The 25,583-nt window shown below is 36.6% G+C and overlaps 1 protein-coding gene and 1 long non-coding RNA gene across 7 annotated transcripts in view; one reads left to right on the forward strand and one right to left on the reverse strand.

The window, feature by feature from the left end:
• The window catches only part of LOC114241396 (tyrosine-protein phosphatase Lar), a 437,676-nt gene that overhangs the window by 153,023 nt on the left and 259,070 nt on the right, over positions 1 to 25,583 (forward strand). The window lies entirely within an intron of this gene.
• Positions 11,026 to 11,980, reverse strand: LOC149502081 (uncharacterized). Its single transcript, XR_016323806.1, has 2 exons — positions 11,754 to 11,980; positions 11,026 to 11,456 (listed from the first exon to the last, which is right to left on the reverse strand). It is a non-coding gene; the product is annotated as an uncharacterized LOC149502081 (long non-coding RNA).

Genomic DNA, 25,583 nt, shown 5'->3' on the forward strand with positions numbered 1-25,583 from the left:
ATATTAATGAAAACTTTTTATTCCGCCATATAACCAAACAGGTTATGCATAAAATTACAGCTTCCAATACAAAAAAAAAAAAAACTGAACAGAAACTTGATTAGTACAAAAAATTCAAATAAAACATACCTATTGCAATGAGTTCGGATGAGTGATGATGAGTGAAATCGAAGAGTTAACTGGAAAATTTAGTGTCTGAAAAAACTGAACCCATATATGAACTACATTAGAAGGTGATATGAACAAAAATAAAACTGAAGCTTTTACGGGTTTTACTTAGCTAATAGATGTAAAAAAAAATTGTAATTTTGATACTCATATTTTTTTTATTCATTTCCTCATTTAGTTGGGAGGCTTCGCCCCCAAAGCCCCACCGGGGCCTCGCTTTAGGATCCCTTATGGTTCTTATTTCATTCTTAATAAATTAACACGGGGGCTTCACTTTTCTTGGCGCATGCGTATCCTACTTATTATTTCTAACACATCATTTAGTCACTATTTATTTGTAGTTTTTCTATTTTATCAATACGAAATCTTAATAATTTTATTTAGGGGGAATTCAAAGTAGCATTGTCTAGGTAATATATGTTGTTAACGCCTTTGCCGTGTCTGCGTGTCGTCTATTAATCTATATTAAGGTAACTACTTTGTAATTTTAAAATAATGTCTCTCTTAAAATTTTACGAGAAAAAAATTACCGCTTCTTTACCTACTTCATTTAATTTAACCAACTTTCTTGGTTCTTTACATACTTCATTTAATTTATCAAAAATGCAAAACTAAATATCTCTAAACAAATTATTGTACAAATATAAAATAAGTTCTCGTAACAAAAACAACGGGATTTCAGTGTATCATCAGATACATATGTACTATTAAGTGCCTAAGAATTTCACGATAATAATAAGATTTTGAAAAAATCAGTTTTCAGTCCTGTCGGTAACATTTCCGCTGCTGGCTTCGAAAATGAAAACACAAAGCAACCATTCTTCCAATAAATAATAATTATAATTTGTGCTAAAATGAAACCTTTAAAAAGCAAAATAGATAAAGTTTTGTGGACTCCATTTTTTCGTGTAATAGTAACTGTACTGGCAAACGATAATTGTGAAAATGAAATAATCAAGTAAAATGACTAAGATTTTAAGTTAATAAGGTATTCTAGAATATTCTGCGATGGTAATAATTTAAACTTGCAACTCTTGTCTAAGGGCTTGTCTTGTGAATGACGGCATTAATATTGTTGATGCCTATGGGCTCCGGTAACAACTAGGTTGGGCGCGGGCTGTAAGCTGTCCTGTAAAAAAATGGTGCGCGTGCTACTTGGTACACTTGAAAGAAGTGAAACTTCTTTTGCGGTGTGTAATATTGTGGTATTCTTCATTTTTCATCTTTAATCAAAGTTCTCTTGCAATAGGGAATGTTGTGTATAGGAGACACGACCTAGCTTGCTTTGTCCTTTCCCTCTCTCCACGGTGTAGTGGTCGCTCTGTCTATTTTCTCTCACTCTTCCTAAATTGTATATTTTTTCTCTAGCCGTAACGAATCTGACGCGATTTAAATTTTAGTCTCAACGCGCCTAAAGAAGTGTCACTTCAAAAATGTACTGAATTATAGTAACGCCGACTATCAGTTAACATTTCCCTAAGGATTGGTTAGCTATTACTAAATTGCAATGCACAATGCCTGAACATGACACAGAAGTTGTGAGTACTGTCCTGTAATACTATAGTTAATTAAAACGAGACTTTTGTTTTCATTTTAAAGCACTTAAATAACTGTAATGGAACAAATAACAAAATACATTACATATATTGTCCGGTTTGTTCTCAAGTTCTCGTAAACAATTTTGGTGTAGACCAAATGTAAAATATGCAAACTGATAAAATTGAAAAGTCTTAAGAAAAAATAAGGCGGCCATACTATACAGATCTCTGATATAGATGATTTTTATCGTAACATAGAAATCATAGAAAGAAGAGAGCAGCGAAAATAAACTAAATATAAAACAAGAAAAATCTTTGGGTTTTGTACTAACTATTAAGTTCATCTTTTTTTATACTGTTGATACTCATCTGGATATTAAGGCGAAGTTTTAAAATTATTGTTTTGTCGACGGTCCTTGATGCTTTTTCAAATTTTCTATTTAATCGGAGATGATAAATTCGGTGAAAATGACGTTCAAAGATTCCGTTACGTACAAACAAACACGCATACATACCAAGCTGATTAAGTCATGTTAATAAATACAGAAATCTATGCCATAAAAATAAAGATAATAATCCAAACACCCAACCAGAGAAGTTAATGACACAAAAATTCATAATTTTATTACAGAATCTAAACATTATAACTAAAATCTAATGTCGACCGCATTTCGTCCAGACGTAGCCTCGTGGGAAATCTAAGGCTTTATTACACATATAATACAATTAATTTAATTAAACTTCACACCGGTTCGCTGGGATGTTACGTTTTCTATGTAAGTACGCTGCGAATCAACGGTGTTTTTGTAGTCTTTTAACGGGGTTGTGTAACTACAAGAGATTTTAGCTGTTTCGTTGCGTATAATTTAAGTTTACCGGTAAATAATTTGAAATGGAAGAGTAATCTATACTAATATTATAAAGCTTAAGTGTTTGTTTGTTTGAACGCGCTAATCTCAGGAACTACCGGTCCGATTTGAAAAATTATTTCAGTGTTAGTAAGCCCATTTATTGAGGAAGGCTATATATCGGCTATATAACATCACGGTAAAACCAATACAAGTGGAGCACCAATAAAGAATGTTTCAAAATAGGGGTTTTAAATAGCTCCTTAACATTTTATAATTCAAAATTATCTTCACTTTCTACGTAAATGAAGTGGGACGTAAAATTTAGCGTTATGCCAAAGTAACTATTCCACGCGGACGGAGTCGCGGACAAAAGCTAGTGTTGAATATTTTGCATAGGGATGTCGAAATAAAACCTCTGCTGCCTGTGGGATTGAGTCTAAATTCAAATAATACAAACCGAAAGGTTTTACTCTCTAATATCAGTGTACTATAAGTATTCGCCGAATTGTTGAAATTTGACCCTAATTACTGGTACTTGAAAATTTTGATTAATTCTATGTAATTTTCTTTTTGTTTTGGTAATAGAGTTTATTATCGTAATGTTTAATTCTAGAAAGCTTCTAAAGCTAATTCTCGTCAATTTCTATTTTAAAATAGAAATGATTAAAAACCTGAGCGGAAAAATATACTTACTTGTCACTTTGCTGCATAATTACAGAATGAGAATCAACAACAGTAAAACGATCGCAGAGAATTACACAAAAAAAAATGTTTTCTCAAGTAATTTTTAAAACTCATAAATAAAAAGTCCAAGTTGATTTAAATCATAAAATAACAAGTATCAAAATCAATTACTCCGGCCGAATGTTATTCAATAAATAAAATCCTCGAGCAACACATTCTGTGACGCCTATCATTCATGACTTGCGCTCTGGAGCGTACACGGCTTTGTCCCCCCATTGTTGGTCACGGATGATCGCGGGTGACTACCCTACAAATTCTCGGTGTTTATTCCTCGTTTGTCGGGGCCTAACGTGCCTCGGTCGAGGAGGCTTTGATTGACGGAGGCATTTAGTCCAGCTTTTCTTGAGATTTGAACCGGCATACAGTTTGGGCCTTAGAAGGGAACTAACTGTTGTTCAATTAATTGATTTAGAGTTTTTTAAATGTCATTAAGTAAAGGTTAGGACAACCCTGTAATTGATATTTCGTCCTTAAGTCAAAAAGCTAATATTATTCACGATGGGTGGCTTATGTGGACTCCAATGGAACTTCAACTCCAGATGGGACGTGTTTTGGTCGATTAATGTAGTTTTTTTCTTCGGAATAACTACTTTAATATCGCCATTTTTTTTATTGCTCTTGTAGGCAGTCGAGCATACGGCCCACCTGATGGCGAGTGGTTACCGTCGCCCATGGACTTCAGCAACGCCAAGGGCAGTGCGAAACCGCTGCCTACCTTATTTGTGAACTTATTTAAGTTCCGTTGATTTTTCTGTAGACGAATACGTTTTCGTTTACGGATCCCAAAAGAAGCGGTATTTAAAATATGATTTACAAAAAAAAATGCTCGCTGGATCCTACGATCAGATTATATTGTTTGTGGGTTTTATTGTTATTACTCATTAGTTATTATTTACGGATTTCGCATCGTTCGGTACGCTAACACCGGACATCTTAAGATCTACTGAAGGCTACGAGATTATTCTAAATTACCGTCCCGACTATAAGACTTGAAATGTTAAAAATGGGAAATGCTAATTATTGATTTTTCATATTATACAATAAGTCATTCTTTGTAGATCCGGTCGAGCTTAGTCCGAGCTTTATCGCGTTGTTTCAACCTCTGAATAGAACTCTGTCAATGCACGTCGGATATTACGAAACTGAATTTTGATGTCAGGATTGAGCTGACACAAGATTCGAATGGGACCGTATTGAATTAACAATATTCCAAATTGTTGGGGAAGTAATGTTCGAGGACATGTAGCGGTCATCATATTTCACTCAGAGGCTTCGTATTTCGAAGAGAAATTGCTTTTTTTAATTCATAAAAGTGCTTATGAAATTCCTCAACGTTTTTTTTTTTTTTATAGCTTGGGTGGGTGTACCAGCCCACAACCCACCTGGTGTTAAGTGGTTACTGGAGCCCATAGACATCTACAACGTAAATGCGCCACCCACCTTGAGATATAAGTTCTAAGGTCTCAAGTATACTCAAGTATAGTATAGGAAGTTTATGTCAATTGACAGAAAGCAATGAAAAAAAAAATGAACGTTATAATATTTATTATTATTACTAGCGGCCCGCTCCGGCTCCGCTCGGGTCTTTAACAAGAATTTCAACGATATTTGATGTTGTTTTATTATTTTTAATAAAAGAACAGTTATTGCGGCATAACTATAATAGTTAGACATATGCGGTCGCGACACTTTTTGTAAATAATAATGTGTTCTACAAAGTCGTAGTCCATTATTTTATTCTACCGTCAATAGTTTTCGCAGGACACGCGATGTAAAGAATATTTTTGGTAATTTTTTACACCTTAGGTTACATTATAGGAGTTTCAGTAAAGATGCTTAATTTTTTTCAAAAAAGATTATAGCCTATGTCACTCGGGAATAGTGTAGCTTCCAAACAGTGAAAGAATTTTTTAAATCGGTTCAGTAGTTTCGGAGTCTATTCAATACAAACAAACAAACAAATCTTTCCTCTTTATTATATTACTAGCGACCCGCCCTCGCTTCGCTTCGGAAACATTAAAACACACATGAAACAAAAAAAAAATATAAAAAAATAAAAAAAAGTAGCCTATGTTCATCAGGGACAATGTCGGCTTCTAATGGAAAAAGAATTTTTCAAATCGGTCCAGTAGTTTCGGAGCCTATTCGAAACAAACAAACAAACAAATTTTTCCTCTTTATAATATTATAGTATAGATATTAGTATAGATTACTATTCAACAATGATTTTTTTAGTTTGAACTTATAAATCACACACATGACATAAGCTTTGCCATCAAAATGTTATAAGTCTGTCCGTTTAGGGGCCTCCGAAAACTAGAGCTTTCTACAAATTTCACTAACCGACACGGAGTTAGAAGCCCGTTTAAGGACTATGAATGTACTAAATTATAGAGTGAATGCGTTAAAACGTAGCCTCTAGGCTTTCATTCCTACAGTGTGATTCTCAAAGAGGTAAATATGACGGACGAGTATAAAGTAGTTACCGAGTCCGCATTCAAAGTTTCTTTGACGGACAGAATACTTAATGAGAAAATACTCAAAAGAGGGGTTGCCGGATTAATCAGAATTTCGGTTTATGATACATGCTTTTGTGTGCTCCGAGGATATTTAACTTAATTTCGCGTTTGGATTTTGATTCAAATTTCGTCGAGTGTCCTAATAATTTAATCTTAATTATAAAGGATTTAAAAATAATGTTGAATTAAGTTGAAATTATTGGCATATGTGTTGCTGTGTGTATAAACATAGCGGTGGAACGTAATTTGAACGCACACTAGTAGGTACCACTGCTTTGTTTATTTCTGCCGCGATTAAAGCGGCATTAAAGAGAGGGATAGCTTATACATTTAAAACTAGCTGACCCGGCAGACTTCGCAGTGCCTCAATCGATAAATAAAAGACCTAAACTTTTGTATAAAATAAACTTAAAACAAACAAAAGGAATCCGTCCGACGGGGGACACATCAAAGGAAAAACAAAAAATTGTTATTTTTATTTAATTCCGAGCAATGTCATATTTATCTACCTATTAAACCGTCTCTGGATTTCCATAAGTAATTCAAGACCAAAATCAGACAAATCGGTCCAGCCGTTCTCGAGTTTTAGCGAAACTAACGAACAGAAATTCATTTTTATATATATTCAAAATATAAAAGTTAAACTTGTTATCTCTGAAACTATACGTCCGACTTTAAAGGCATACCTCTGCAATGGGCTTTTTAATCTACGATCGGATACATGCGACGCATTCGCATAACAAAAGTTGCTATGGTAACCGTACAGGGCTTGCAGCTTATGGACCAGAGTGGGGTACAAGCAATACTGTACCCCTCGAAAATACAATTTTGTTCATTAATTCTGAAAAAATAAAACTAAATTTAACACTGATAATACCACGGGGCACGTCCAATATATATCACCGAATATTTGTCGTTTGAAAATGTATACCCTAAAAACCTTTAATAAGGTTTAATTTAGAAAACTTAATTTATCAATAATATCATAGATCATTGCGCGAACCGTTTTAGATTGTTTTATTATTTCTTACGTGTGTTACGAGACGCAGTGAAAGTTTCTTCGAATCCAATGGCAGACTGAAGTGAATATTGCAAAACTTTCCGAGCAACACTTGCTATTGCGAGAACTTGCTCACGTGGAATCTTCGAGCCGAACTTTTTAATGGAGTTTCTTTCACTGGTGGTACGGCATATTGTAAGCCCACTCTGGTGTCTACCACTGTATATTCCTGTCCTAACTCTATCGTACGTTCTGGTTTTTTACGAAGGAACAGCAAATTACGTAACAGTGTCTAAGCTTCAATCTCATGTGTCTAAGTGGGTGGGTGGCTTCGTTATTCCAGTCTATGTCTTCCGGTAGCCACTTAATTTTAGATTTGCCCTGAAATCTATGCCAAAAATACTTATTGCCACAATTTTTCAAATTTATCTAAATCTAAACTAATCAGAGATGATCGCGGAATAGCTGTGACTACGAAAACTCAAAACTATTCGAAATTTTTATAATTTTATATTAAAATGAAAATAAAAGCCGCGATACTAAACGACCCGCACAAACCAAAACAAATGCTTTTAAAAATACGTACTACGTATTGTAAATATACAATTTTCGGTTTGTACCTAGGCGGCACTGAAAATTTCGGGAATTAACGAAGTGACACAACATTACTATTTAAAAATGTATTTATTGCTTTCCGAAGTATTCTCCGCGAAATTTGACACATTTTTCCATACGACGGAACTAATCATTGAAGCAACCATTCCATTCGGAAGTTGGGGTCTCCAAAATGGCCGTTTTGTAGGCATCCACAGCTTCTTCAGGTGATGAAAATCTCTGTCCACGCAATTTATTCTTTATTTTAGGGAAAGTATAGAAATCATTAGGGCTTAGGTCGCGGCTGTACGGCGGATGGTCTAATAATTCTATGTTTTCTTGCTCTAAAAACTCTTTTGATCTGTGCGCGGTGTGAGAACTCGCATTGTCGTGATGGAGGATGATGCGGCGGTTGCAGTTCTCTTTACGGAGTTCAGAAATGACCTGTGGCAAACAAATGCTAGCATACCATTCTGCATTAACCATTCTTTGTCCCTCAAGAGGAATAGTCGTAACATGGCCGGTTTTGGAGACAAACGTGGCCACCATTTTTTTTGCAACACTCAGTGAACGAACAATTTTTGTTGGCTTTAACTCATTTTCGAACACCCAAACTCGTGACTGGTTTTTTGTTTCGGGTTCGTACGCGTATATCCAGGATTCGTCACCTGATACAATGTTGTATACAGCATTTGAGGATCCTGCGTGGAATCTTTCGAGAGTTCTGACGCACTAAGTAACGCGAGCCGCTTTTTGCTCTTCACAGAGCGAATGCGGTATCCATCGGGAAAACAACTTTTTTACACCTAATTGTTCATGCAAGATTATTTGTAACGCACAGCATCAACGTTTTCTTGGGTGACTGCAGTTTTTGGACGACCTTGACGGGGATCATCACTGAGCTTGACACGTCCACGTTGAAACTCAGCAAACCAGCGATAAATTGTGGTTTTGGATGGAGCTTCATCACCAAATGCAGAAATCATCCGGTCAACACACTGTTTTTGTGTTAAACCACTTCGAAAGTCATAATAAATCATCGCTCTTGAATTTTCACGAGTCAATTCCATTTTCTCAACGACTAAACAAGTTTGACAAAACCTCGTGACAAGACCGAGAATCTTTTTTTAAATAAATAAATGGTATTGGATTTTTAAAACCAAGGAGTTTTCAATTAAAAAGATTTTAATATGACAGGAACAGTGGAAATATTCCATTCCCGATACTTTTAGTGCAGCCCTCGTAACGTTCCCAGAATGAAGGCATAGCTACAGAACACGCCCGGATCGTTTATAAAAAAAAAAAAAAACAGCGATCATTTCCCGTTATCTGCCCTGCTGAGAGGCGTAAAGCGCAAATTCGCACTGTAAATTACGTTGAGTGTACACAGAGGGCGTGCTCGTACACAATTATTTTTGCATACGCCCAGCGTTACCAGGAATCGGCTGTGTAAAAGTCCTTCGAGAATTTTTACAGCTGAATCTGTGGAAAGGAAAACTTTTTTCGTTTCATTTATCGTTTGTTTAATGGTAAGTGTTAGTCGCATTATTTAATTATTATTTAGGTTTATTGTAATGTGAGTAACATTAAATAAAACATACATTCCTATTAAATTGTTTCTTCAAATCGTTTCACTCTTGACACAGTGGTCATTATCGTTATGTAGCCTTAGAGGGGTAAGATCTGACGCGTCTCCCGAAGCCCCACGATATCTCCCAGCTACGGGCAGTTCTACTCCACTTATTTAAGAGGTTCTCGTTATAGTCCTGATGCGGCGAACGCATTGGAAATCTCTCGCGTGCAGTCCTCCCTTCCTTGCTTTAACTTAAATAGCTATTTCACTAATAAATTTGATGCGAAACTCGACTTAGAAACTGCTGATGGTTGGATACCACAATCCTATTTCTTCCTTGAGACTGTTTAGCCTTAGGATAGATAATACAATGGAATTGTTCATTTTACTGATTTAGTGTTTATAGAAGCTAAAGTCTTATTAGAGAATGATAGACTACATGCGAATTGAAGTTTAGACCTCGCTTCAAGGTGGGGATCTACTGCCTCCGAGGTTCGGTTAACCGCTTTGTTTTTTTTTTTACCCAAGACCAAGGACCAATTCACTCTATTAGCGCCTAGCAACCCTTCTCAAACAATCAGCCGAGCACGCACATAAATTGGTTGGCCAGGCATTGTGTGCAGAGGCTAATTGATTTTGGCTTCGGTATGTCCCGCCTTGTCCGCGAAGTAAACGATAATACCTATTGGGCTTCTGTTGAATATTTAACGCGGAATTAGGCCGCGACCAAATATTAGGGCGCTTGGATTTCATCGGAATACAAAGGCGTTTGCATCGTCTGATGTCAAATAGAAACGATAATACATAATTCAAATTGGTAAGCGACTTCAAACATTTTACAGCACAGTTTGGTGTTTATCCATTTCAGAATTCCATTTGTAGTCTATTGACATCGAGAAATACAATTATATATAAGAGATGAAGAATGTATCCAAACACATTTTGTAAATATTTCGGCAGAATGGCTGAACTATATCCAAAAAAGAGGCTTCGTATCCATATGTACCTAAAGCTAGGGAAATTTGAAGTTTAGTCTATATTAGGACAGTTGCGGAGGGAAAGCTACTATCTTTCTCTCCCTCTCTGTTTCAAACCTCAGAAAGCTGCAGTATACTATGATATTATACAAAACTTCATACACTTGTAAGTTTGACTTATAAAACGACCGCTACTGATTTCTTAGCTTCAAGTACTGGCATTAAAACGAAAGTAACAGAAACCTCAGACTCCATTTATTCATTTTAGTAATGGACTTTGTGAAGCTTGGCTATATATTTTTAGTTTAAAGCTCTCCCTGTTTTTAAATGGAGTTTGTTACGAAAAATATTGTTAATTTAAAATATTAAGTTTTGAGGTTTCATTATTTAAATGTTTCAATTAAAAACCACTTTTATAATATAGGACACAATTATAGGCGATCTCTAGACCTCTATATTTGTGACCTAGACCTCTAGGTGGTACAATGTACTTTAATAAATCAATAATAAGCATAACTACAGATTACCACTGTAAAGTGGTATGATTGGCATAATTCACTGAAATGCAATTTCCAAGATTATATACAAGTCTCGATGATTTTAAGATACAGTGTTAATTGATTATCACTAGAAAGATTGCGCGATTTAAAATCATAGATCTTAGCGTTTCAAATTATAAGTTACCCATGAAAATTGACGTGGTCTTCTTCGATCAACAATAGTAACTAGATAAAGGGACACGTACAAAATTAAAGCAAAAGCTGTCCGCGTGAATATACACATTCGTTTACTAACAAACGGAGAAAAAAGTTTTGAAACACTTTTACGTTCAAACTAATTACAACTATGGCACCTACTAATAAAGTCACAAATCTCCAAAACATTATCTAATACTTACGATTATTCGTCACATAAAATTAGCAAAGCAATAAATTACTCCTGTCATTTACCAATAAAAAGACATATGTTAAAGAACGTATAATGTTAAATCAATCTTAAACTGTAGGAAATAAAGTAACTTTTCCCTTAATTGCTCTGAGAACTAACAACGTTTTTTCTTATTTATTTTTGCTTCTTGAAATGCCGATTTCTGTTTACTACAAGAGGTAAGGGAGTCGCGTTGAACACTAAAATAATTTATTAATGAATTAAAGTAAAAGTTTAGTTGTTTAATTTTTATGTTTTGGAAATGTATGTTTGTTAGTATCTATACATTACTTATTATTTTATTAGCGTTACGTTTTTGTCTAATATATATTTTGTATAGGATGTTTTTAAGTTTTCGCGACCAGTGCACATAATAAAACAACGTTTAAACGGTTTCAAGGGCGGTATTTTTATTACAATGTTTCGGCCACGTTTCAGTAGCCGTGAGCACGGAAGGCAAAGATGTCCAGTGTCAAAGCGGAGATCTTAGCTGGCTTATAAAAGTCATCTCTTGTTTCTCTGGCGATGATCGAGATCCATTCTGCACACGTGATTGCTAGGAAAGCTAAAATAAAAAATGGAAAGCTAAGTATCTAATGAGAGTCCAACAAACAGACACAAAAGCAGCATTAACCAATTTTAACCAACTAATTTCGAAGTACTGCTAACAAATTTTAAAAAATTATTACTACACAAATCAACTCCATGCATTTACTGTTCTGTTAAGCAAAAGTTTGTCCATGTGTTGGCCGAGCCTTGGCCAACATTTGTAGCGGTGGTTAAAAATCGGTAATTTTGTTCAAAATTTAATATTATTTATAAGTTTAAAGCTTAAAATATAGTTTATACTTCATGTACTTACCGAAAGTAAGATACTCCGGCCGTTAAATTGCTTTTTCGGGCATTATTTTTGCAACTTTTGAATACACATTGCGGTATTGTGAGACGGGTTGACATTGGCTGTGTTTGAAGTGAACTAAACAAAATAACAGCTCACATTTCAAGTGAGCTGTTATTTGACGAGACGGATTTTCTGCACCGACCCGAAATCTAGTTACTATTGTTGATCGAAGGTGGTCTTACAAGTAGTTCAGAGGTAAGCCTAGAAAACAAATCATCAATCTCCGCTTCATTACCTAATTCCGTTTACGAGGGGAGCCGATGAGAAAACCCCCCGTTTGTTCGTAATTAGTGGCCGGTAACAAGCTGTAACACGTAAGTACGTTGAGGCGTCGTACAGGCTAACTACAAGTCGTCTGTGGGTTCTATTATCATTAAGGATTATCTTAACAATTTAAATTTTTCTTTCACTAGTCTTCGTTGCTTTCAATGATCAACATTTCTTATGGTCACGTAACCTCCCAAGTCTGATTGGAGTTAGCAAGATAAACCCAGCCATAAACCAATATAGTGCTACTGATTAGCTTATAGCATTAATTAAAAGCAGTGTTTTTCTTTACTTCTGTCAACGGTTTAACAAATAAGTATTATTTTCTGAAAAACGTAATAATTAATGATTATTGGGAACCAATCACGCACGGTCATCCGGCCCAAATTTAGGATTTCCTGTGTTATGGGTACCCGAGACTGATAAATATAATTATATGTGTTTAAATATGTATATAGAAATAATAAATACCCAGGCAACACACACAACTGTGCATCACACAATGTTTGCCCGATGTGGAAATCGAACCTACGACCCTCGGCACACCAGTCAAGGGCGCTAACTAGTGCATCACTGGGTCAGTCAGTAATCACAAAAGAAAATTAAAAGTAACCGCATCTCGCGCAGCATTCGTGAACTAACCGTGTAATTTGCATGTATGCAAAATGTGGTTGCAAATTTTCAATCATTTTCATTCATTCAGCTTCTATTACCAGATTAATGCGACCGAGGTGACGCATCAACTCTTCATTAATTTGTCTGCGTGTAAAAATCTTTGTTTGAGAGACGGTTTAGCGAACAAAAGCGATTCGCATTTCTGGCCATTGAAACAAGCGTACCGTTCTAGGGATGCCATACATGTAATCATAAAATACTAAATTAGTTGCATTTTTGAATGAGACTCTAAATACGAGCTTCAATTGAAAATAAGACTTTGCCCAAAAGACGTTTTTTTTTTTTTTTGGTCAGGAGGAAATCGCCGGACTTCCGCCCTTTTCTGGGGATACTGGGCGGGGTATGCCAGAGTCGAACTGACTAAAACCTCCTGTCGCTCAACAACCAACGTCCAAACCTCGCATGAGACAGAACTCATGACAAGGCAAAGGGGGGAAAGTGAAGCGTTTAGTGCGGAGCACATCTCTCCCATCACCCTCCCCCTCGGGACGCCGGACTGGCGGTCGTCGGCGCCACGACCACCAGCCCTCTCGGTCGGCAGACTGTCCGAAGCCCGCCTAGATGGCGCCGGTTAGAGTGGGTGCCCAAAAGACGTAATGTGATTCAAGCCGGATTTTTTATTTTTATGCAAAACGATCGCCAATGTAAACGAAAAGGGGTGAATTCGAGTGGCAACCATCAAACTCACGGGTGTTTCGCGTAAACAAATTGCAGACGAGGGTAGCATGAGCGAACACAGCCGCAATCAGCCGAGAAGCGAAACGAGGCCGTGCTTGAAAAGTAACAAATTAGATCCGTCTCAAGAACGGCGCTTTCAATTGGACCTAGAAAAAAGAGCCCAGTCGCTAACGAAAGCATTCGTACCTCGAAACTTGGCCAGAACAATTTCATAAATTATCACGTAGAAACAAGAGTCTTATTTGCTCAAATATTTGGCAAGTCTTGGGCGATACGACGATCCGGCTAATGCCAACTATTCCAAATCCAATATATCCCCACTCAACAATATATCGTAAGTGTAAACAAGAAAACATCGGGGAAATTAAGAATAACGATTTCTTCTTATATTATATGAATAATATAATATGGATGAGATAGGAATCGTTGTAAAAAAAACTTAGAAATATTTACTGAGAATCTAATGATGTCTTGGCTTTTGAGAATTTTCGTAGCTCGATACGCAGATATTCCAAAGAGCATTAATACATGTTGGTATGAATTTATTATCTCGAGTGTTTTGCGACTTGTGAATTGATTCAACTATTACGACTAATCCGAGCCATAAAGCCACCTTGGTAACCAACAGAATAATGACGTGTCTGCTTTCGACGAGAATTCGAAAAGGGTTTTTGTTTAGAAATGCGATTGAGCTCAATAGCGAAACAGGAGTCGCGATTTGTGGATTTGTTGAAATCTCGTATTGTCATTACAGTAATGTGATAGTAGTTTGAAAATGAAAGGATGGATACATTTTATGTTTACAGTTTATAAGCGCTATAAGAAATCTTTGTAAGTGTGACACGTGAGAACCGAAGATAAAATTTGAACACACATCGCGTGTACATCTCTACCTCGGTACGGAGGCAAGCAGAGCATAGCTTAGTGCAGGAAAAGCTCTCGCTGTAAAGCCAATCCCAAATGATGTTTCCGAGAATATCACGGATTTTGCTCCACAAATATCTTGCGATGGCGCGCCCCGTGGAGGGAATGAAAGCAGCTGCTTAGTTGCAGTATATTGTGGAAACGGTTACGACATTATATATTTGAGTAAAAGTAACAACGCTTGTGGAGAAGAAAGAAAATTTTCCATCGCCTGTTTCGTAGAATAGATAATACAGAATATATGGCTATTTTTATTAAGCACATTTGTGTCGTACTTACGCTGTTCCATTAATCAATGACAATATGTTTGTCGTTCAGGTCCCATGTTGAATAAAAGTTACCTTACCTTCAATAACAATAGATCAGAAAAACTTTTGGATACCCCCGTTTCTCATTATTTATAGTATTGAAGGAATGCCATCTGATCGGAATCGAGAACGGACATTGTTCTTTTGTAAAAGTACGCGGTTTGTCAACGGACTACAATATTGTTTCATTACTTACGCTGTCTGAGTTGGAATACGACAAAAGGGGAAGCGGCATTCTTTTGATGGTGCAAGTAAAGGACTTGAGGAGACTATGTAAATTCATGTAAATTTTATTTATACGCCTTTTTAACTGGGAAGAAATAAATAGATTTTTTTATTACTTTTTATTGCACTGACGTGTAAACGGCCACCTGATAGTGAAGCCAACAGATGCCTCAATTCGAATGCTGTTAAAACTTGAACGTACAGTATACCATAGTTGATTGGCGCCAGATATAGATGAGACAGTTATACCTTAAGTACGGTGTTACGGCATTTACTAATAATTAATATAGGACTTAGGGAATTTAGTACAAAGTCGATGATGATGAGTACTAAAGCCAAATAGAGATAATATACTTGTCTTTTCTGATTAATATCGAATATTAATCAATTAGTTCCTCTGATTTTATTAACATATAAGTGAATTTTTATTTGCTTTCAAAGGTGCGAGCGTGTGGCACATAACTAATTAGTTGTATATTGCTCGGAACGCTTTTCAAACTTCATCCGTAGAAGGGCAAACAAAGTCGTAGCGCTCAAAAAAGAACTTGGAGGGTAGTCAGAAAAGTTAAGAGTCGGACAGAGTGCGGCACAAATGAGCTCTGAGAACAGGATGTTGATGAACGCAGTGGTTTCAGGTACATAGTATAGAAGAACTCTGCTGGATGGGTAGTGCGATGATTAAAAAGAACCACCTTATAGAGCATGCAGCTAATAACATAATTACGGTATCTATTACCTTATTAGCAAAATATTCTATCTTTAATAATTAACTTAACAGATAGCTCGGGCTGTTGAGTTAATGATGTAAATTTTTTTAACATGCATGAATTATAATTCCTAGTCTTCTTCATTCTTCAGTTCTACGCGCTTTGACTTAGTAAGTCCGTTGCATAACTAATTTGATAAAACTGTGGTAATTATAGTTATGTAATTATAAAAAAAAAATATGACACGCTCCCATGTAAAGTGAACACTTCCAAACCAACATAAAACCGTTCTTGACTTGTACCAAGCATTAATATAGGGAAAAATACCGATCAGTGGGTCACAGAGTAAATTGAACAAGGGGTCCAGTACCGGGTATGTGTTTACGTTATTGTTTTGCGGGGTACTCGTAATGTGTGATGTATAGATTGAATCTTTGCGTTTATCTCGCAAAGGGTCAACAGTAAACTCTGAAGTTGTTTGTCGAAGTTAACGGATTTTTTCTATTTCGTTTCTTTCAATAACGTAAAAAATTTAAGAGCAAAGAAAATTCCGAATTTCGAAATAACTTTCAAGATACATTCACTTAGGAATGTAAAGTTACCTAGCTGCAGCAACTTACGTTGGCGAATCAAACTTTTAAGTGTGCTGCCGAGCCACTTTCATTTATTTATTAGTTAAATCTCATCGAAGTGACAAAGAACATTCTAGTACATTTTCGTACGTGCTCTGTTTAGCCCAGTTACATATATGCTGAATAAGATTGGTTGCTAGATTTCAAAACTGGTATGAAATAATCTTAAATTCTGCGCACGTAATTTTCGGTCTTATGTTCATAGAGATAAAGATTTGTCTCGTAAAGTGACTTAGTGTGAGCACGCCATTCGACCCTACTTTTCGTAGACGTCCATTGACATCAGTGAGTCCTTTATTGGCCAACGTAGCGTGAAAATATGAATACGTTGGATTTGGGCTACACGTATTAAGATGTCCGCTAGTTATCCTTAAAACTAATGAGGGTTCTTCTTGTGGTGTCTGGGCCTTTGAGGGTTCAGAATGTGGCACATAGTTTCGTATATGTCCCAACCGTACTTTTGCGAATTAGAATCTTATATATATTTTTTATTAGTGTTTCTGAAATTACAAATAAATTATTTGAAATAGTTAATTTATTTGAGATAGGAATTCATGCATTAGGCTCGTTGTTAAAAGCAAACGATTGGGCAGATACTTCGATGTGTTTTAAAAAAGGGCTTATTATAAGTACAAACGGTTAAGTACCACCGTACTACTTATTTCTGCCGCGAAGCTCACATGCGTTCCAGTTTGAAAGGTAGGACACTCTTACAATTGAGACTGCGACCTGAAGTTTCAAGATAGGTGTCGACATTATGTTGTGATATCCATACGCTCCTGTAATCATTAAACTGACTATTCGTGAACATAAAACAAAGATAAGTGAATTTGATTGAGTTATTCTACTTAATGTATGATATAACCGCGGGAACCCCCTTACTCTGATCGGGTTCGGACCCCGGACGGAGATCGGACCTCGGGTGTAAGAGTGCTGGGCAGTCGTTTAGTGCGGTAGGGCCCTAAAACTCCTTGGGCCCTCGATCTGCTTCCAACATCAGCAGATCGTCTAGTCCCACATAGCCCGCGCGCCCCCTAAGGCGCGGGGACCTCGTAGGAAGTTCGGTCCCCGGCGCAAAAAAAAAGATATAAATCATTACTAAAATAATAATATTGCACTATTGCAATAAGCTTCATTTCTCAAGTGAACTAATAGTTCGCCATCTTTGTTATGTTTATTTCCTAGCGGTAATAGAAGTTTTTCCCCGAAGTGCCAACAACAACTTTACAAACTTCAAACTCAATACGAGTAGAATACATGGCGCGCACATACAAAACCAAACCATCAAAACATGACTGTTTTATGAATAAAAAACTCACGATATAGAGAATGATTAATGCAAAAGAAAGTAAGTAATACGGAAGTACCCAATCAAGGTAGTTCTCGAAGAAAAATGAAACATCTTCGATAATCCAGTGTTGACCTGGCTTTTAAGCATTTGTTTGCAATCAATTACAAATAATCGCGAAGCACCAATTTCTCAGAAAAACAAACTTTATTATTTACGGGAAAGGTATTGTTTACTTTGGCAAATCGGCTTACGCCCAACAAAGGAACAGAATGGACTATGCGAAGCGTATTCACGCACACAAACGGCCGATATTATTCACTCGGTCGGCTGAAGCATAGAAAAAAATGGCCCAATAACTAAGTAACTCTAGGGCGAACCGAAACAAAAACACAATGGATGAACAAATTTGCGCTCAGTGACTTATTTATCTCTACGGACGGGGCCGTAATTAACGAAATACCTACGAAACAAACGACCGCAGATTTCTTAACGATTTTCCGAGTACTGTTAACGTTTTTATGTAGACAAATTGAACTTGGAAGTGATGGTGTAATCTTGACGGATAGTAGGTCCACTGAAAATTATGTATTAAGAGACGAAGCGAGAGATGAGAGACAAAAAGAGGTTAGAGAAGTTAATTTTTGGAGTTTACTCCTTTAGAATCGATTTACATATATAGGCCCGGGGTATGAAAATTATGGGGACCAAAATCGTACTAGCATGTCACACGAAATGCGTTATGCGCCTGATTGGCTCCTGATTGCGTGATGCGTGCGCGCGCCAATCAGGAGCCAACGCGCGGCCGCGTTATCGCAGGTGACGCCGGGCTGCTGCGCCGGCAGTCCGCCACAAAGCCTCGTACTGATCGCGCGTTTCTCTCATTATTGTATTTTCATATATTTGTTAGTCGTTTGTTTTGTGTCTCGTTAATTTGTTAATAATCTGTAGTGTATCGTGTTGTCGTAATATAGAACTATTTCTCGTATTGTTTCGTTTAATTTTTTATATCCAGTAAACTCCAGTCGTGCGTCGGAGCGGACACACACACTTTTTTTTTATATATATTTTAATCCCTTACACAGTTGAATGATCTCACAAGCCAAATGCTGTAAAATGCTTACCGGCGCCCATAAATATCACAACGTCACCCACCATGAACGACATGTGATGTAGAAGTATCAATAAAGTTTTATAATGACTGTTCGACATGGTACATTTGAGTATATCGCGGCAGAAACATGCCAAATATTGCCTATTTCAGCCGCGAACTTATATAGTTTGCCGTCTACTCGTGTAGATTCATAATACTCCGTACCATCAGTAAATTCCGGTTGGCGATTGCAGTATGAACAGTATGTACGCTGCTGAAATCCTTAATAGCATTTACGACATCCTTGGCAAGGGACTTGGCGTGTGCGACTCTTCTCATTCTTGTCTTTACTCCAGTATGTGGAGTTCGCACAGCTTGTCCTGTTTTTCCATGTTTTTTTCCTACCTAAGCTTTTACCCTTGAGAGGCTATATCAGCGTCGCCTTAACTAGTAGGTGAGCTCACGGGGCTCAAACCTGATGACTCTGTTTTTTCATTTAGGTCTATCATACGTCATCGCTTCACTCATCTATCTTTCATACAGTCCATCCAACTGGTGGTAGGATCTCTTGTGAGTCCGTACGGGTAGGTACCACCACCCCGCCTATTTCTGCCGTGAAGCAGTAATGCGTTTCGGTTTAAAGGGTGGGGCACCCGTTGTAACTATACTGAGACCTTAGAACTTATGTCTCAAGGTGGGTGGCGCTTGTAGATGTCTATGGGCTCTAGTAACCACTTAACACCAGGTGGGCTGTGAGCTCGTCCAGCCACCAAAGCAATAAATAAAAATTCAAGTCTTAAAAAAATTAACGACTATTGTTGACAAAATGTTATTAGTATGCGTATTACGGGCTCATATATAAATAATTCGTTAGTATAAGTGTTATTTCATACCTTATTTTTCACCATATTTATCTTCTTACTAGCTGACCCGGCAGACTTCGTAGTGCCTCAATCGATAAATAAAAGACCTAAACTTTTGTTTAAGATAAACTTAAAACAAAAAAAGGAATCCGTCCGACGGGGGACACATCAAAGGAAAAACAAAATTGTTATTTTTATTTAATACCGAATATTTTTATATTTATCTAACCTTTTAAACCTTCTCTGGACTTCAACAAATAATTCAAGACCAAAATTAGCCAAATCGGTCAAGCCGTTTTCATGTTATGTCGTGACAACGGAAAACGGGTTTCATTTTTATATATATAGATTAGTATCGTGAACGCTAATGGTGGGTCTTGTTAGCCCGGAACAGCCGGCATCACCGTCCGTTTCTGCTCTAGGTTTGCAATCATGCCAATGCAACTAAGATTTATACTGTTGATTGTGTCGTAGCTTCTTAGCATTAGATCGCTCTGGCGTCTACACAATCTAGATCTAAGCGTATTACCGTTTTTAAAGGTTATTTTTTACCACCAAAAATAAAAGCGTTTGAGCACTTGAACTTTCACTCATAGCTTTTTCCCTATTGCTCTATTATTCATTAGGTACATGACAGGCAAGAAATACTCCGTAATTATTCATCGAGGACGCAGCTAAATCGTCAGCCGACCCGCCTTTTAATGGAGAAGAAGAAAATAAAAAAGTTTTAAACATAACAAGTGGGGCGTGTCGCACCCTATAAGTTATTCATGAGCATCTGAAAAACTTCCCGGGAGTTTGGCCCAAGATTTTGATTACAACCGTCGGTGCATGTACCGGAAACAAGAAGTATTTTTTTTTTATAATGTCATAAAATTGTACTCTTCGCTGTATACACCGTATTTATTATCAGGTAAGTTAATAGAATTTACAATGAGCGAGGTAAATCCGGAGCTTTCTTATAATAATTTTACTCGCGGTTTTTTTAATCTTTCAAGGCGTTTGCGGCTATCAAATCGTCATGACTTCGGAAACAAATTTCTCGGGGAGAATTTTATTTTTCGTTCGCCCTTTTGATGTTATGTAAACCTGGAGTGAGAGAAGGCTTAAAAGAGAATTTATAAAATCGTTGTTGAGAAGTTGTTCGTCTGAAAAGGAACTTGCCTAAGTGGATACTTCAGCCGGTAAAGGCTCCATTGACTCGTGTCCAAATGTCTATCCAGTCTTGTAGACTGTTAAGCGGACGGCTGAGCTAAAAACTCCGAAACTCGTATATCGTTAACACTCGGTTTCAAGTTTTAGAAACTAATTAATCAGCTCCGAAGCGAGAATATTTTAAAATTAAAAACTCCGAAGACTGAGTCCCCGTTATAAGCAAACTGCTAAAGATAATCTTAATTATCTAATTCATAAATAAAAACTAAAAAAATAAAAATGCGTTTATTCCAGGCAACAAATTCCATATACAATTATGTAATAATTAAATCTTTTTTATTTATTTATTGCTTAGATGGGTGGACAAGCTCACAGCCCACCTGGTGTTAACTGGTTACTGGAGCCCATAGACATCTACAACGTAAATGCGCCACACACCTTGAGATATAAGTTCTAAGGTCTCAGTATAGTTACAACGGCTGCCCCACCCTTCAAACCGAAACGCATTACTGCTTCACGGCAGAAATAGGCGGGGCGCTGGTACCTACCTTTGCACCTTGAAATGTTTCTCTAATGACAGGACTCTTTTACCCGTATGTATGTATATGTAGCGTGCAACATTCGGTCGCACTCGGGCGTCATCGGGCGCGATCGGAGTTCCCGAACGCGCAGGTGTCCCGTGACGTCATTCAACAAGATTCGCGCACCGATTTAAGTTTGATGTAAAAACGAAATTTTAGTTACTGGAGCCCATAGACATCTACAACGTAAATGCGCCACCCACCTTGAGACATAAGCTCTAAGGTCTGAAGTATAGTTACAACGGCTGCCCTACCCTTCAAACCGAAACGCATTACTGCTTCACGGCAGAAATAGGCAGGGCGGTGGTACCTACCCGCGCGGACTCACAAGAGGTCCTACCACCAGTAATTACGCAAATTATAATTTTGCAGGTTTGCTTTTTATTACACGATGTTATTCCTTCACCGTGAAAGTCAATCGTGAACATTTGTTGAGTACGTATTTCATTAGAAAAATTGGTACCCGCCTGCGAGATTCGAACATCGGTGCATCGCTTCAATGCGAATGCACCGGACGTGTAATCCTTTAGGCCACGACGACTAAAATGAAATTAAATTATAATTACAATCAGTATTATTAAAAAATAAATAAAAATCAAATCAAATTAATTTGAATTAAAATGACTCAAATTAAAATTATTAACTATTAATATAAAATTAAAATTAAATAAATTTCTTTATACAATATGTTTAATATTATATCTCAGAAGTCATTAAATTTAACGGCGGAGATTTAAATTCGGAGATTACGGAAATCACAATGTAATTGTCGTATATTAATTGTAATCTTTATTGCAAGTCTCAGGAAAACATCATCGCTTCTCACCTTACCGCGCACGAGTGCATGACGTTAAAAACTTGTCACATTAAGAAGACGGCGTCAGCAAAGTTAAATGAACGCTCATCTACGTGTGAGAATCCTTTACTGCACTCTCGCCGAATTATATTTTAGAGTACTTCTGTTATTACATATATATAATTCTACTTATTACGTTGGGTCGATGTACTTTTGATTTATCCATTTAATTTAATTTTGTCGAAAATGATTGAAGTAATTCAAAAGCTAAGGTATTGTTCAGAAATTAAAAGTTTTGTCAGAGATCTTTAAAAAAAGATATGTATGTATGTATTAAGTTTTACGCAATTTTTAAGATTCGCTGTAAATATTACTATTATTAAATAAAAAATAAAAACGTGGTGTCGTGGGACACCAGGTAGGAACGAAGTTCCTTCGGCTAATGTAGAATCGACACAATTTGCAAAAAAAAAATCGTGCTCAATTTTATGTTGGTTTTCTTGATTTTTCTCTTAAATTTTGCTGATTAGTTTTTATTTAAGTACAGGAAAGTATTTAGGAAATTCAGTATTTTAGGAAATAATAAATTACGTAAAATAAAAATAATAAAATCGTAATTCAAATTATCAATTAAAATAACAAAATATGTCTCTTTATTTTTGTTTGACAACATAAAATTACATAGAAATAGAAATAATTACAAAATAGAGAGAGAAGGGATGAGAGAACGAAAAGAAAGAGGGAGAAAGAGAAAGGTATTATACACTACTCGCTTGTGTATACGACTGTCGCGCCTGCGCACGTCTCATTTAACGGTTTTATTCCACGCACTTTTTTCCACGGATTTTTTCCACGCACTTTTTTCCACGGATTTTTTCTTACGGTTTTACTATCACATTTTTTTCAGTTCGGTCGCGCAGCAAAATCCCTATCCTCTCCAAGCCTGCCGTAAGGAACTTCGTTCCAATAAAACAAGACGTGTATGAAGTTAGAACGTAATCTAAACAAAAATTGTGTTTATTTGACACACGAGCCTCAACCCCATCTGTATAGTTATAGTAGTTTCAATGAAGCCAAAGTCGTTTTGATCTAGGTACAAACTGTATCAGGAAACTGTTGCAAACAGTCGTCTATGTTACGTAGACAAGTGACAGCAAACTTTCCGTGCAACGCTTTTTCCCTTTGTCGAACCAAAGTTCAAAAGAACGTACATTTTTGCCTATTGCCAAAGGTTTTAACGATAGGCTATATATACTCTATTCTAATTACGAAGTCCCATTTGACAGATGTTATTATTATGTTATTGTGTGTGTGAATTAATTGTATATTGATTTAAATTGATTATGTATTTTTAAATGATGATTTACGACCATGAACAAAAAATGATTATAATTTCAAATTATGCCAAACGTGAAGAGCTACGTTCTAAGAAATGTCAAAAGAGACTTCGTAATTGGAATAGAGTATAGTGATGTAGATGCGTCGCTTTGGATATTTGTAAAAAGGCATACGTGTCCCCGAATGGAGACTCTTAATTTCCGTTTTAAATAAATAACATCGACATCAAAATTATGTGATGTTTTGTCAATTAGTTTTAGACTGACCATTTGAAGCGAACTGGTACAATTTTTTGCTGCGACCTTTTTTTTTGGAACGAAGTTCCTTATGGGACGATGTGGAGGGGTACCCTAACCGAGAAAAAAACGTCCGTAACGTAAGATTTTTATTTATTGCTTAGATGGGTGGACGAGCTTACAGCCCACCTGATGTTAAGTGGCTACTGGATCCCATAGACATCTACGACGTAAATGCGTTACCCACCTTGAGATATCTAAGTTCTCAGTATAGTTACAACGGCTGCCCCGCCCTTCAAACCGAAACGCATTACTGCTTCACGGCAGAAATAGGCAGGGTGGTGGCACCTACCCGCGCGGTCTCACAAGAGGACCTACAACCACCTTACCACCAGTAAAAACTTTACTCAACACCTTAGTCAAGTTATCCTTATTATACGTAAAGGATAATAATATGTTATTAAACAAAGATAAAATAATTGATAAATGCGACCCTGGTTTCTCTCCTTTCGTTTAATTCGTCCACAGTGAAAGTATCTTCAACAATTTTTCCACTTGAATCCTGAACCCTTGAATCTTACCTTATGTAGTAGTGATAACTCACACGAGTAGGGTTTACCGTCGTGTTCGTGTCGGCAATAACCACAGTAAGCCGTTGCATTTGAGAGTTTTATCGAATACTAGCGGCCCGCTCCGGCTCCGCTCGGGACTTTAACAAAAATTTCAACGATATTTGACGTTGTTTTATTTTTTAAAATAAACGAACACTTATTGCGGCATAACTAGAATAGTCAGACATATGCTGTCGCGACACTTTTTGTAAATAATAATGTTTTCTACATAGTCGTAGTACTTACATTATTTTATTTTATCATCAATAGTTTTCGCAGGGCACGCGATGTAAAGAATATTATAGGTAATTTTTTTACACCTTGGGTTACATTATTGGAGTTTTAGTAATGATCCCTAATTTTTTCAAAAAATATTATAGCCTGTGTTACTCGGGAATAGTGTAGCTTCCAAACAGTGAAAGAATTTTTCAAATCGGTTCCGTAGTTTCGGAGCCTATTCAATACAAACAAACAAACAAATCTTTCCTCTTTATAATATTAGTATAAATAACTGAGCTCTTAGGTTAGTCAGCAATAAATAAAATAACGTAAATAAATTTCCATTATACTGATCAAACAAATTTAAAATTCGATGCGATTCGCGTCACCCTGGCGAATCTTTGCTGATCGTAAATTGCTAGGCGCGTTCTGTCGCCCGATACGCCACAACGCGTCAACGCGTGACATATAGCGATATTATTCAACGGTAAGCGTGTTAACAATTGACAACGCGGCAACACGTAGCCCCTGACTAATTTATGAATGCTTTTTGATCGCAAAACAACACGAAATTGGTTAATGTGATCTGTTCAAATCTATCTATCTATCTATGTATATAAAAACGAATTGCTGTTCGCTAGTCTCGCTAAAACTCGAGAACGGCTGGACCGTTTTGGGCAAATTTTGGTCTCGAATTATTTGTGGAAGTCCAGAGAAGGTTTAAAAGTTAAATAAATATGAAAATGCTCGGAATTAAATAAAAATAACAATTTTTTGTTTTTTCTTTGATGTGTCCCCCGTCGGACGGATTCCTTTTTTTTGTTTTAAGTTTATTTTATACAAATGTTTAGGTCTTTTATTTATCGATTGAGGTACTACAAAGTCTACCGGGTCAGCTAGTATAAGATATATTCCATGATGGGTTGCAGCGGCTTGTAGCTGTTGCTAGAAGTTACTTAAGTTAATAATAAGACTTTACCTTACTAATATTTTGGTTCTACTGTTAGTTTGTAAGAAGATTGAAATAAATAACTAAATAACGTTTTGACATTTTCCTTTTCGGATTAGGCCATTTAATGCGTTGTTTTCGCATGAATGAAAAATATTACTGTACAAATGAAAAAATACGTAGATTTAAAAATTTAAGAGGCTAACGAACCTAGTTTATTGGTATATAGAGATGTAGTCCATTCTC

The sequence above is a fragment of the Bombyx mandarina genome, chromosome 11, assembly GCF_030267445.1.
Source record: "Bombyx mandarina strain Sakado chromosome 11, ASM3026744v2".
Lineage (NCBI taxonomy): Eukaryota > Metazoa > Arthropoda > Insecta > Lepidoptera > Bombycidae > Bombyx > Bombyx mandarina.